This window comes from Miscanthus floridulus, chromosome 1 (genome assembly GCF_019320115.1).
Source record: "Miscanthus floridulus cultivar M001 chromosome 1, ASM1932011v1, whole genome shotgun sequence".
NCBI classification, from domain to species: domain Eukaryota; kingdom Viridiplantae; phylum Streptophyta; class Magnoliopsida; order Poales; family Poaceae; genus Miscanthus; species Miscanthus floridulus.
Window position 1 is genome coordinate 41,045,395 of NC_089580.1, and position 10,474 is coordinate 41,055,868.

General features: G+C 47.8%; 1 pseudogene; it reads right to left on the reverse strand.

The window, feature by feature from the left end:
* Window positions 1-1,251: 1,251 nt before the first annotated feature.
* On the reverse strand, window positions 1,252-7,385 carry LOC136494583 (probable cellulose synthase A catalytic subunit 5 [UDP-forming]; annotated as a pseudogene).
* Between the last annotated feature and the right edge of the window lie 3,089 nt (window positions 7,386-10,474).

Below are 10,474 nucleotides of genomic sequence, written 5' to 3' on the forward strand. Positions count from 1 at the left end.
TTCAATTAAAGTTTATTTTGTTATTTTACATGTGACCATTCTGTTAGCATGCCACTTATGCTGCAAGTCTGTACATATGCTTATATGCAGTAACTGAAGTGAAAAAAAGGATAGCACTTCTGAATTTCCACGTGGAATTGGAATTGATTTTGTTTTGCCACATTCAAGTCTGAATCTCTTTCGCCATATTAAATTGACATCAACAAATCGAGGCAGTTACAATCTAGACATGTTCAAATTGACACAATAAATTAACAATATATTTGTCTACATCCGCGATCTTAATTCAGTAACAACCTTCAGTTACTCTAAAATGTACATTCAGTCCACAAGACATTAGCTTCAGTTCGGTATCCTCCACGCTCCAGACGAATCGACTAATCAGTGTACAATGATGTCCAACACGTCAAGCAGCTGACTGCCCTGGATCACTCACTCATGGCGGCCTGATGAAATGCACCGATCCAGACATCTTTTTTGTCGGTTAGCAGAGCACGTTCCATCCTGCTGCCGTCTACTGTACTAGTATTGCAAGAGTGCGCGACCGCGCACGTTCCTTCCGGGGCCGGGACCTACAGTGCTCCTAGCTACTCGTCTCGTCCTCACATCACATGCACGACACCAAGGACGTAGTGCTGGCATGCATGCCTCAGACATGATGTTCCCAAAGCGTGCAGGATCTTTCAATGTTCTTTCCAGTACAAGTGCTGCTCCTGACCCACCATTACAGGCTAATAATACAGCCGGCTTGCTGGCTGTAAGGTTCTTTGTAGCCTTCTCTCAGTCCACTCATATAGTAGTTAGCTTTTTACAGTTAATACATGGCTCACTTGTCTCTCTCACAGACTTTCTTGATTCTTGTGCCCAAGCCAGCTGTAAGCTTACAGCCCGCTTCTCCTCTCTCTCCTCCCCTCTCTCCTCCACATTAACATTTAATCAGCTTACAGCCTACTATTATACCTCTTACGTCGCGAAAACAACAATGGCCTACCCGCCATTACAGAATTAAACAGCACCAACAGTCCACCACCACATCAGGACATCACAAAGCTGCAACACTCTGCTGGAGGAGCAGGAAGACCAAGAGAATGGACATGTGCTACAGACTACAGAGCAAGGACAGCGTCCTGTTCCACAAACAGGAATGGCCTTGCCTTGCCGACATACATGTACTATACGGCGTCTTCTGAAACCGCAGGGACCGACAAAATTAGCATACAATCTAGTCTCAGTGACGAGAGAAACCAAGCCAACAGCAACGATTCGAATCGATTCTTTACGCATGCAGTTGATCAACAAAATGGCACATTTACAAATTACATCACTGGACGACGCTGCTACATAACTAGACACTCACTAATGGAGTCTTGTGTCCTAGTAAGGAGAAATGCACCAGAACGAGGAGCAAGGGAAGGAATGCACAGGCCCTTTCCTTCAACGGGGCAGGGCGGGCAAAGGTACACTCACTCATCACTGCATAAATAAACAAACAAACAATGTGCATGCATCTCTTCCTCTGTTCCAGACGGCACCATCTGTTCCGTCCTGCCTTATTGAGATAGATGATAAACAACAACTTTGCAGATGTAGAGCAGTTCATACTCAAACAACTTTCTGCTCGGCTCACCGATTAAGTATCCATCCACCAAAACTAATAAAGAATGCTGAACAATTGAACTCAGGCATCGATTGATTGGTCTCGATCTTCTCTAGTATATTCGTGGCCGAACTGCACAAGGTTGTCGCAGCCTCCGCTTTGCCCAATATTGCAGTCATGAGGCTGAGCTACCACCACCATGGAACAAAAGAAATGCAAAGACTTCTTTTTCTCTCCCCGTGTTTCTATCTACAGAGGGAAAAAATTGAAAAAATATGGGCACAAAACATCTGCAAAAATACTTCTTCGAGCACACACTGATGGGGAAGTCCACATGCTGACCTCCTAGTTGCAATCCAAACCGCACTCCTCCAACAGGGGACCATCGTCCTTCGCAAGGAAAGGATCAATCCGGACCCAGAGTAGCGAGAAGATTGAAGCCAAGAGGATGGACCAGACAATGACAATTGTTGGCGTTCTGTTCTGCCTCCCAACCAGACCCTTGAGGAACGGGTAAAGATGGACAATCACCCAAAACGCAAAGAAGAGCTTCCCGAACAGGGGCCCCCATGATTCATATCCGTTGTTGATCGCATTGGAAACACCAGCTACCACTCCAATGAAGTTCAGTAGGAGCAGGGTGGTCGGAGGTATCAGAAGGGTTGTCCATTTGAATGTGTACAGCTCTGAGAACTCCTCGTCATCTCCACCCTTGGATGTCACAGTGAAGCTCGTGTCTACACCAGCTATGACCTTGAGGAGTCCTTGGAACACGGCAAAGAGATGTGAAGAGACACCTCCAATGACCCAAAACTGCTCATTTCTCCACCAATCATCAATGCCTACACCACTCCATCTCATTTCCAGGATGCTTGTAGCAAAAATGCAGATAAAAAGTGACATGAACCAGAGGCTGGCAACATTGTTAAGCTGCACGATAAGAGAATGATAGTAATCGTTAGGTGTCATAATCTTCCACCAGTTCAACACCATAATATAATAGAATTAGAGACTGAATAATGGTACCTCTGGCGTGATAAATTTCCCTGTCAGCAAGCAGATGGCAGGCAATGTGCAATAGGCCAAGAGCGGGATAGATGTCCAAGGGTATACGATGGAGTTAACTGTATGAAAACCTTTCCAGGCACTTTAGTCCACCACCATACCCATACCAAAGAGGGCAGTGGTTACTGAAGAAAATTTCAATTGAACCAAGAGCCCACCGAAGAACCTGGTGAAGACGATCAGAAAGATTGAGAGGTGCAGAACCTTTGAAGGCGACCCGTTTAGGTATGCAGTAAATTGATCGCCAACCATGGCAGTGCATCTTAAACCCAGTAAGAATATCTTCTGTAACTGATCCATATATCCAACCAATCTGTAACGAAATGTATGATTTAGTACGTGATACTTATTTCGACCATACAACCAACATAGAATACAAGAAACATGCTGCACACTTACATCTTTTCCCCAGTCTGTTTTGTCTTCATAGCCGCAACTGATGACATGTATAGCTTCCTTCAGAAGAGAAGCTGGACTGGCACTCTTCAGGGTTCCACCATTCTCAAGAAGTGTGGATGCAACAAAAACTGAAGACTGGCCAAATTTCTTTTCCAACTTCTGTTGATTTACAATACTAGCCTTTTCATTTTCAGCTCCTACAAGAAAACATTGCAAGGTTAGGTATTAAGGATGCTTGTAGGGAAAAACAAACACAAGGTTTCCTTTTGGAGGTTATGTGATACCTGGAGCAGCTTCATCAATTTCACCAAGAGCATATGCAGGGGCTTGATTTTCCTTTTTCTTAAAAAGTTTCTTTATCTTCTCAAATTTAGGTTTAGAGGTCTTGGTCTTCTTCTTGGTCTTCCTGTTACCAAAACAGCAACAGCAAATGCACCACTTTGGCCAGCAGTTGCAAGTCCTTGATGGTGGCTTCTTTGTTTTGGGGGCATCATAGCCATATAATGCCTGCCTTCTGAAGACACATCCAGTACCGACGTAAATGGGGCCTTGGATACCATCCAAACCTTTCATGTTGATCTGTATGAATGAAACATTAGGGGAATTGCATTGTAAGTTCAATGTCTCATGTTAGACGAGATAGCTTATTTGAAATTTTGATGACGGATCTTACATCGAAAAAGACAACATTTCTGTTAGCATATCGATCATGACGATCAATCCCGTCGAATCTTTGAGGAAACTGCACATAGCAAACTTTCTTTCCAAGCAAAGGATCCATCATAAAACACATTGCTTCCTTTATAGCCTTACTATTATTGATATAGTGATCACAATCCAAGTTCAGCAAATAAGGTGCATTAGTTAGTACAGCAGAGACTCGAACCTGTAAAGAGCCAAAAGGAGGAATAAGAAACTCTTGTTATGCATCTACAGGCCATAGTGACAGAAAATGCATCAACCAAAGTATAGTTACCAATGCGTTCATAGCACCAGCCTTCTTATGATGGTCGTAGCCTGGCCGTTTTTCTCTTGAAACGTAAACCAATCGAGGCAGCTCATTTCCTTCCACATCATGGCCACCACTTTGACCAAGGAAAACCTATTGATAGAGAAAATTAAAATATTTTTATTGTGGCACAGTGAAGGAAAAAAAATAAACATCCCACCACATGAACTGTTAATTAATAAATGTCAAAGCATACCTGAATCATTCCAGGATGATCAGCGAACATTGTTTCCAGGCCATGGAGTTCCATCCTGCATTGTCCATCCTTCCTCAGGAACCTTTTGGGCTTTAGCAACCAAAGGCATTGATTCTGACCTTGAATTCCTCAGTACTCTCTCTGGAAAAATAATAAGATAACGCCCTAAATTAGCATAAGCACTTACCACATAAAGGACTGTAGCAAGGGATAACAAAAAATATACAAATAATGCACCTTCATTGCTCTCCGTTCTCTAACAAAGTTTGGCGCCACCTTGTCTTTCAGGTAGTCTATCTTCTGTTGGAAGTACCACTCTGGAGCACGAGGCTCAAGGCTATACCTCTTGCAGAAAGGAACCCATTTCTTTGCAAATTCAGATGTTTCAGACAATGCTTCAAATGTCAGCATGGCAGCACCATCATCAGAAACATAGCATGAAACCTTATCAACTGGATAATCCACCGAAAGGATAGATAGAACAGTATTTGCTGTGACCAATGGAGGTTCCTTCATGGGATCAACCGTACTGACAAAGAAATCAACAGGGGCGAGTTGAGAAGGCTGCCCTTCCTTGTCAAACCTATTAAAGACAAGAAATTCGCAACAAAAAAAAAATCAGCAAAGATGAGAGGAGGCAAGTAATATTAGGTGACAGCAGGAAGCCAGTAACCAACCTCAAAGTCAGCCGGTCAAGATAGGTTTCCCTCTCGATAGGAAACCACTTTGGAAACTGATCAAGAATCCAAGACATGGCAAACCAAATTTCACAGATCACAGATATGAGCCATAAAGCAAATGCATCAGGCACCGGATGCATCACTCGGTAGTGGAAGAAGAAACCCAAAACCACAAGCCGAATTATGATAATCATCCTATAGGGGTTGATCTGGCTTGAAGGAAGTGGAATCTTTCTGGACAATGGCTGTCTAGCTTCATCCATTCTGGTAAGAAAAAGAAAAAGAAACATTTGGTGTTTAGAGTCCAGTAGGAAGTTTTGCAATAGAGAAGAACAAAATATCTACTTAAGAAAATAGCATATGGACAGTTTTTCCATCCAGTTAGAGATAAAAGTACACAGAAAGCAAAATAAATTCAATGGTTTTCTTCAAATTCTTCCAAAGTCCTTTTTTAAGCCTCCACTGGGTACAGTTATAGCACCTGTTCAAAGAATTCTTACTAACAAGTTGATAGGTTACCTGTTCAAAGAATTCTTACTAACAAGTTGATAGGTTACTTATATTTTTCGTCGTTAAATGGCAGGTTATAAAATTTCAAAGTTGACCAATCCACTGTACAAAATAGCATGACAGCTAGGAGCCAGCTAATAGAAGTCAGCCAAGGTTCAGGGCCATACAGCGGTAGATCTGCATCATCGCCATCATCGTTACCACCACCGTCATTCCTCGCCTGGTGCATCCTCTCCTGCTTCTGCTTCCAGCTCTCCATCCTCTCCTTCCACGCTACGCTCCCGTAGCCATATGCGGCGAGATCCTTGGAAGGGTCCATAGACCTTGGTTGCACTGCAAGTAGCAGAATCCGTTAATTGATTGATAGTACTGTATTGTATTCGGTAGGTAACCATGGCAGCTGAATGCTATGCTAGCTGATGACGATCAGAACACACACCAGGAAGGTTGGGATCCGCGTACGGAAGAGGGTGAATCCTCTTCCCCCCGCCACCCATGAACGAGGGCACAAGGGCGTGCTGCTCCGGCGGGATGTCATCGACCTGGAAGCAGAAGAAGCAAGCACTTCAATTCAGCACTTGGTGGCAAAGCAAAAGCCCGCAGGAGGAGGGGGGCAGTGGGAGCAATGCAATTGCAAGCGTCGTGGGGGTTTAATTTGCGGTACCATCTGTCCGTTGGTGAGGAGGGGAACATTGGGGATGGGCTGGAAGGGCTGCGGCACGCCGTCGAGGTCGGCGCCGCGGCCGTAGCTCATGTGGGCGTGGAGCATGGACTCGGCGACGTACTGGGAGTCGTGCTTTTCGCTCCAGTTGAACTCGTTCTCCAGGTCGTCGACGCCGTCCTCCTCCTCGTCCCCGGGCACGCGCGCGCACCCTGCAAACAGCACAAGTCAGGACTGAGGACGCGAGCGGCGGCGGGGGAGACGGGACGGGACGGGAGGCCGAGAATTGCGAATGCAGGGGGGAAGGGGGGACTTGCCCTTGAGGCGCTTGAAGCGGGTCTTGCACTGGGGGCAGTTCTGCGTGCCCTCGCGTCGCTCGTACTCGTAGCAGTCCCGGCAGATGGGGAAGGCGCACTCGTTGCAGGCCACGAAGGGCTCCCCGTCGGGGTTGCGCCCCACGTCGTCGCCGCAAATCTGGCACACCTGCCCGTTCCGCTGGTCCATCGTCTTCGGCTGCAAGGAAGCAAGCAAGCAGAGGAATCAGCGGCGGGGAACGAAGGGAGGAGGAACCAAGCAGGGCGACGGCGAGGCAGACGAGGGAGGCGGGCGGACGTACCCCCGGCTCGCCATCGCGGCGGATGACGACGAGCTCGTTCCGGTTGTGCGAGCCGGCGACCAGCCCGGCGCTGGCCTCCATCCCCCTCGTCCAACCAGATCTCGGGGGCGGGCGCGGGCGCGTGCGGCGGCGGCTGGTGCTTGGGGAAGGGAATGGAACGGGAGTGAAGCGAGGAGGGGAGGGGGAGGGACACGCTTGCTAGCTTTGCTCCGGCTTGGGGTTTGCTTTGTTGCGTTGCGCGGCGCGCTTCGCTGCCCGTGTCCCCTCCCGTTCCCGTGTGGGGCTTTGGCTCTTGGTGGACTGGTGGGTGGGTGTGGGGGCTGCTGGCGCCTGGCGGTGGCGTCTGGGCCTCTGGGCTGGGAGGACGGAGGAGGAGGCGGCGGCGGCCGAGGGGCAAAATGCGACGCGCTAGGCGTTACTGCTACTGCTACTGCTACTGCTACTGCTACTGCTTGCCCTCCCACGCACAGCTCATCGCCGCCACCACCCCACCCCTCACATGCGCACGCCCGCCGCTGTCCCTCTCCGGCTCCCTCTGGTTTTGTTTTGGTGCTACTCGCCTCGTCTCGTCTGGACTCTAGTGCCTGCTGGAGCTGGACTACCACACCACCACCACCCCCCCACTCGCCTCGAGCTCGATCCACCATGGGCCATGGCGTGGTGCCGTGCCCGTTAATACCTTGCTTGCGAGCTGTGAGCTGTGACCACGGCTCAACCACCACCACTTCTGTTGCCTTCTAGGAGGTGCCAAATCAGATCAGCCTAGATACATCATTGGTGGTGTAAGTATGTTTTATATTATAAAAAAAAGTTAGTGTAAAATGATTAGAGGAGAGAGAGAAGGTGTGACAGTGACACACCGGACGACTGTTGACTGCTGTCTCTACAGATACGGTGAACGGGTCTGCCTGCCTGTGTTAGTTAGGATGTCTGCTTAGCAAAGTTTGTTAGCCTGCCTGACAGAGCACAAAACGGCCTGCTTGTTCACGGATACAAAACCGCTCCCTCCTCATCCACGCACACGGCACACATCACAAGACTTTCAACGATTTTATTTCATTTATTTACGTATTAAAATAACCGTCAAAAAATGGAGTGCGGGTGAAAGTAGATATCTCGTGTGTACGGGTATGACTGTGACCTGTTCGTTTCGGCTGGATTGCTCGTATCTGGTTTATAATATATGGTTTGAATAGTTTTTTTTTTCCACACTAAATCAATCAGTAGTACTTTCAGTCATGACTTATAAACCATTCCAGCCGAAACGAACAAGTCCAGTAGTATATTTTTTTTTTCTTAGTCTGCAAACACAAAACAAAAGGGAGTGTGCCAACGAGACGAAAGGTACGCGCTAACTAACAGGCAGGGGCAGCAGCAGGCCAAGGAAAATAAAGTCGGTAGGTGAGGTGTTATTAGCAGCCCAGCAGGCGTGTTTACTACTGATTGTTTCTTGGACCCCCTTTCTCCCCAAAACCTTTTCCCCCCTTTATCCATCCCTCTTCTTCTTTCCTTTTTGTGTTGTGTGTGGCACAAGAGAGGAGGAGCGTGATCATGCCATCTTTTCCCTAATCTTTTTCGCTCCCTAATCTTTTTCCCTAATTTAGCGGCAGCCGATGAAATAATGATGATGGGGTTTTGTTAGTTTCTTATTAATTAGGATTAGGATAGGACATGGGGCGCGGCAGGTGTCGCTGTCCTTGGGCCCGTACCACGGAGATAGTGGATTATTATTGCACGACGATGACGTCCGACCAACCCGGTTAGTTTTAGCTCCATGCCTCCGCATGTGTGCTGCTCTCGATTGGTGCAGTCCTTTGAGAGGCCCACCTGCCAGTGATGAATTTGGGGGGAAATCAGATGCATATTGTATCCACCGTGCCTCCATGTATACATGCCATGGATAGTTGCCATGTGTGCAGTGAACACGATCTAACCGTTTCCATCTAATATTTTTTCCGAATTTCGTGTGGTCTTAAGAGACGAGACGTTACGTTACGTTATGGAGGGTTGGAGAAAGAGGAGGGTAGAGGTGACGTGTCGTGTCATTAGCAAATGCAGGTAGCTAGCGAGCTAACATTAGCGGCGGCTGCCTGCAGAACAAAGAACACTTACAATCCGTAGCTACCCCTTTGGATTTTGGCTGCAACTGCAACGCAAGATCTTCTCGTAGCTAAGCTAGCTCTCCCTGATAATGATACATACACTAGTCGTAGTATTATATGAGTCATATTAAAAGAAGTCGCGGGCCGGTGGGCTGGACGAAGAAGACATGGCCGATTCGAACGCATTTACTCGTCCCCGTTCGTCGTTACACCCATGCATGTGACGCCATTAGCCCCGCATTGAAAGCCATTAGCGACCCCAAGTCCGTAAAATACTTGGTTTCGTTTCTGCCACTCCGTTGACCGAGTCGGTCGAGGCGGCAGAGCCGAGGCCGGACGCCAGGGCTGGAGACCTGGAGTCCACGTTATGCTACGGCCGGTCCAGTGACGAACGGACATGGGGTGTCGCGTCGACAGGTGGTGCTGCCACGACATAGCTCAGGCACGCACAAGGGCGCAATGAATCGTTCGTCGTGCCGTGCATTGTCTCTCTCCATTTCACCATCACACGCTCGCCTTCTCATCCACCATTTTTTTTTTTTGGTTTGCCCATCTCTCTAGACTCACAGGCGGCACTACCCACGTTGGCCGTGCCGCCCGCCGACACTGGCGCTGGTGCTGGCGCTCGCCCGGGGGCCTCCTGACTCCTGAGAAGGCTAACAGTTACACTAACACACACAGTGTCACTGGGAGTGCTGTGGGGCCAACCTACCAGGCCCGGCCCCGAGGACAAAGTGAGGAGCTGTACTGTCCACGCTCCAGTCCAGCGAGGAGGTTAACGAGCAAGTGGGTGGTGGCCATTGGCCTCTTTGGCTCTCTCTGTCTCCGGCACTGCTGTTATCGTGTTTGTTTACGCCGGGCCGGACGGCCGAGTGCAACGCATCAAGAGCACACAGACCGACCGACAGGCAGGACCCACCAGGATCCATGCACGCTTTTTGTCGTGGCGCGGGAGCCGGACGGGATCGGGCGGCGGAGGTGACGACATCACATCCATCGCCTCGCCCCCAGTGACGAAACCAGAAAAAAATTTAGAAGGAGCTGAACAAAAGAATAGAGGTTTTTTTTATTTTCTCTTAATCTTAGCCCCTCCTACCTAATATATGTATGTATAAAATTTTAAGAGAGGACTTAGAAAAACTCCACGTGCTCAGGATAGGTAGGGGGGACTGAAGCCCCTAGCCCCACCGCTGGCTACGTCCCTGCCTCGCCGGATCCCTCTCCTTCCTCCGTCCTCACCCTTCCCTGGAATTCGAATGGAAGCAAGCAACAGACGCTTTGCTTGTTGTACGTCCATCGCATCCTTGCTTCGTTCATCAACGCCTACGGTGTACTGCTGCAGCTGGTGCTAGTTCGGATGATGAATGAAGATTTATAAAAACCATCATCGTCCCCAGTCCCGGCTAATGATCTCGTCTGATCCGTTAGTGTAGAGACTGGGCCCTACGCTGAGGTTTTTATATATAGAAAAACTAAATGACTCCATTATATCTCTACTAGCTAGCTTGCTTAGCATCAGGAGATATATATATATATATATATATATATATATATATATATATATATATATATATATATATATATATATATATATATATATATATATATATATATATATATATATATATATATATATATA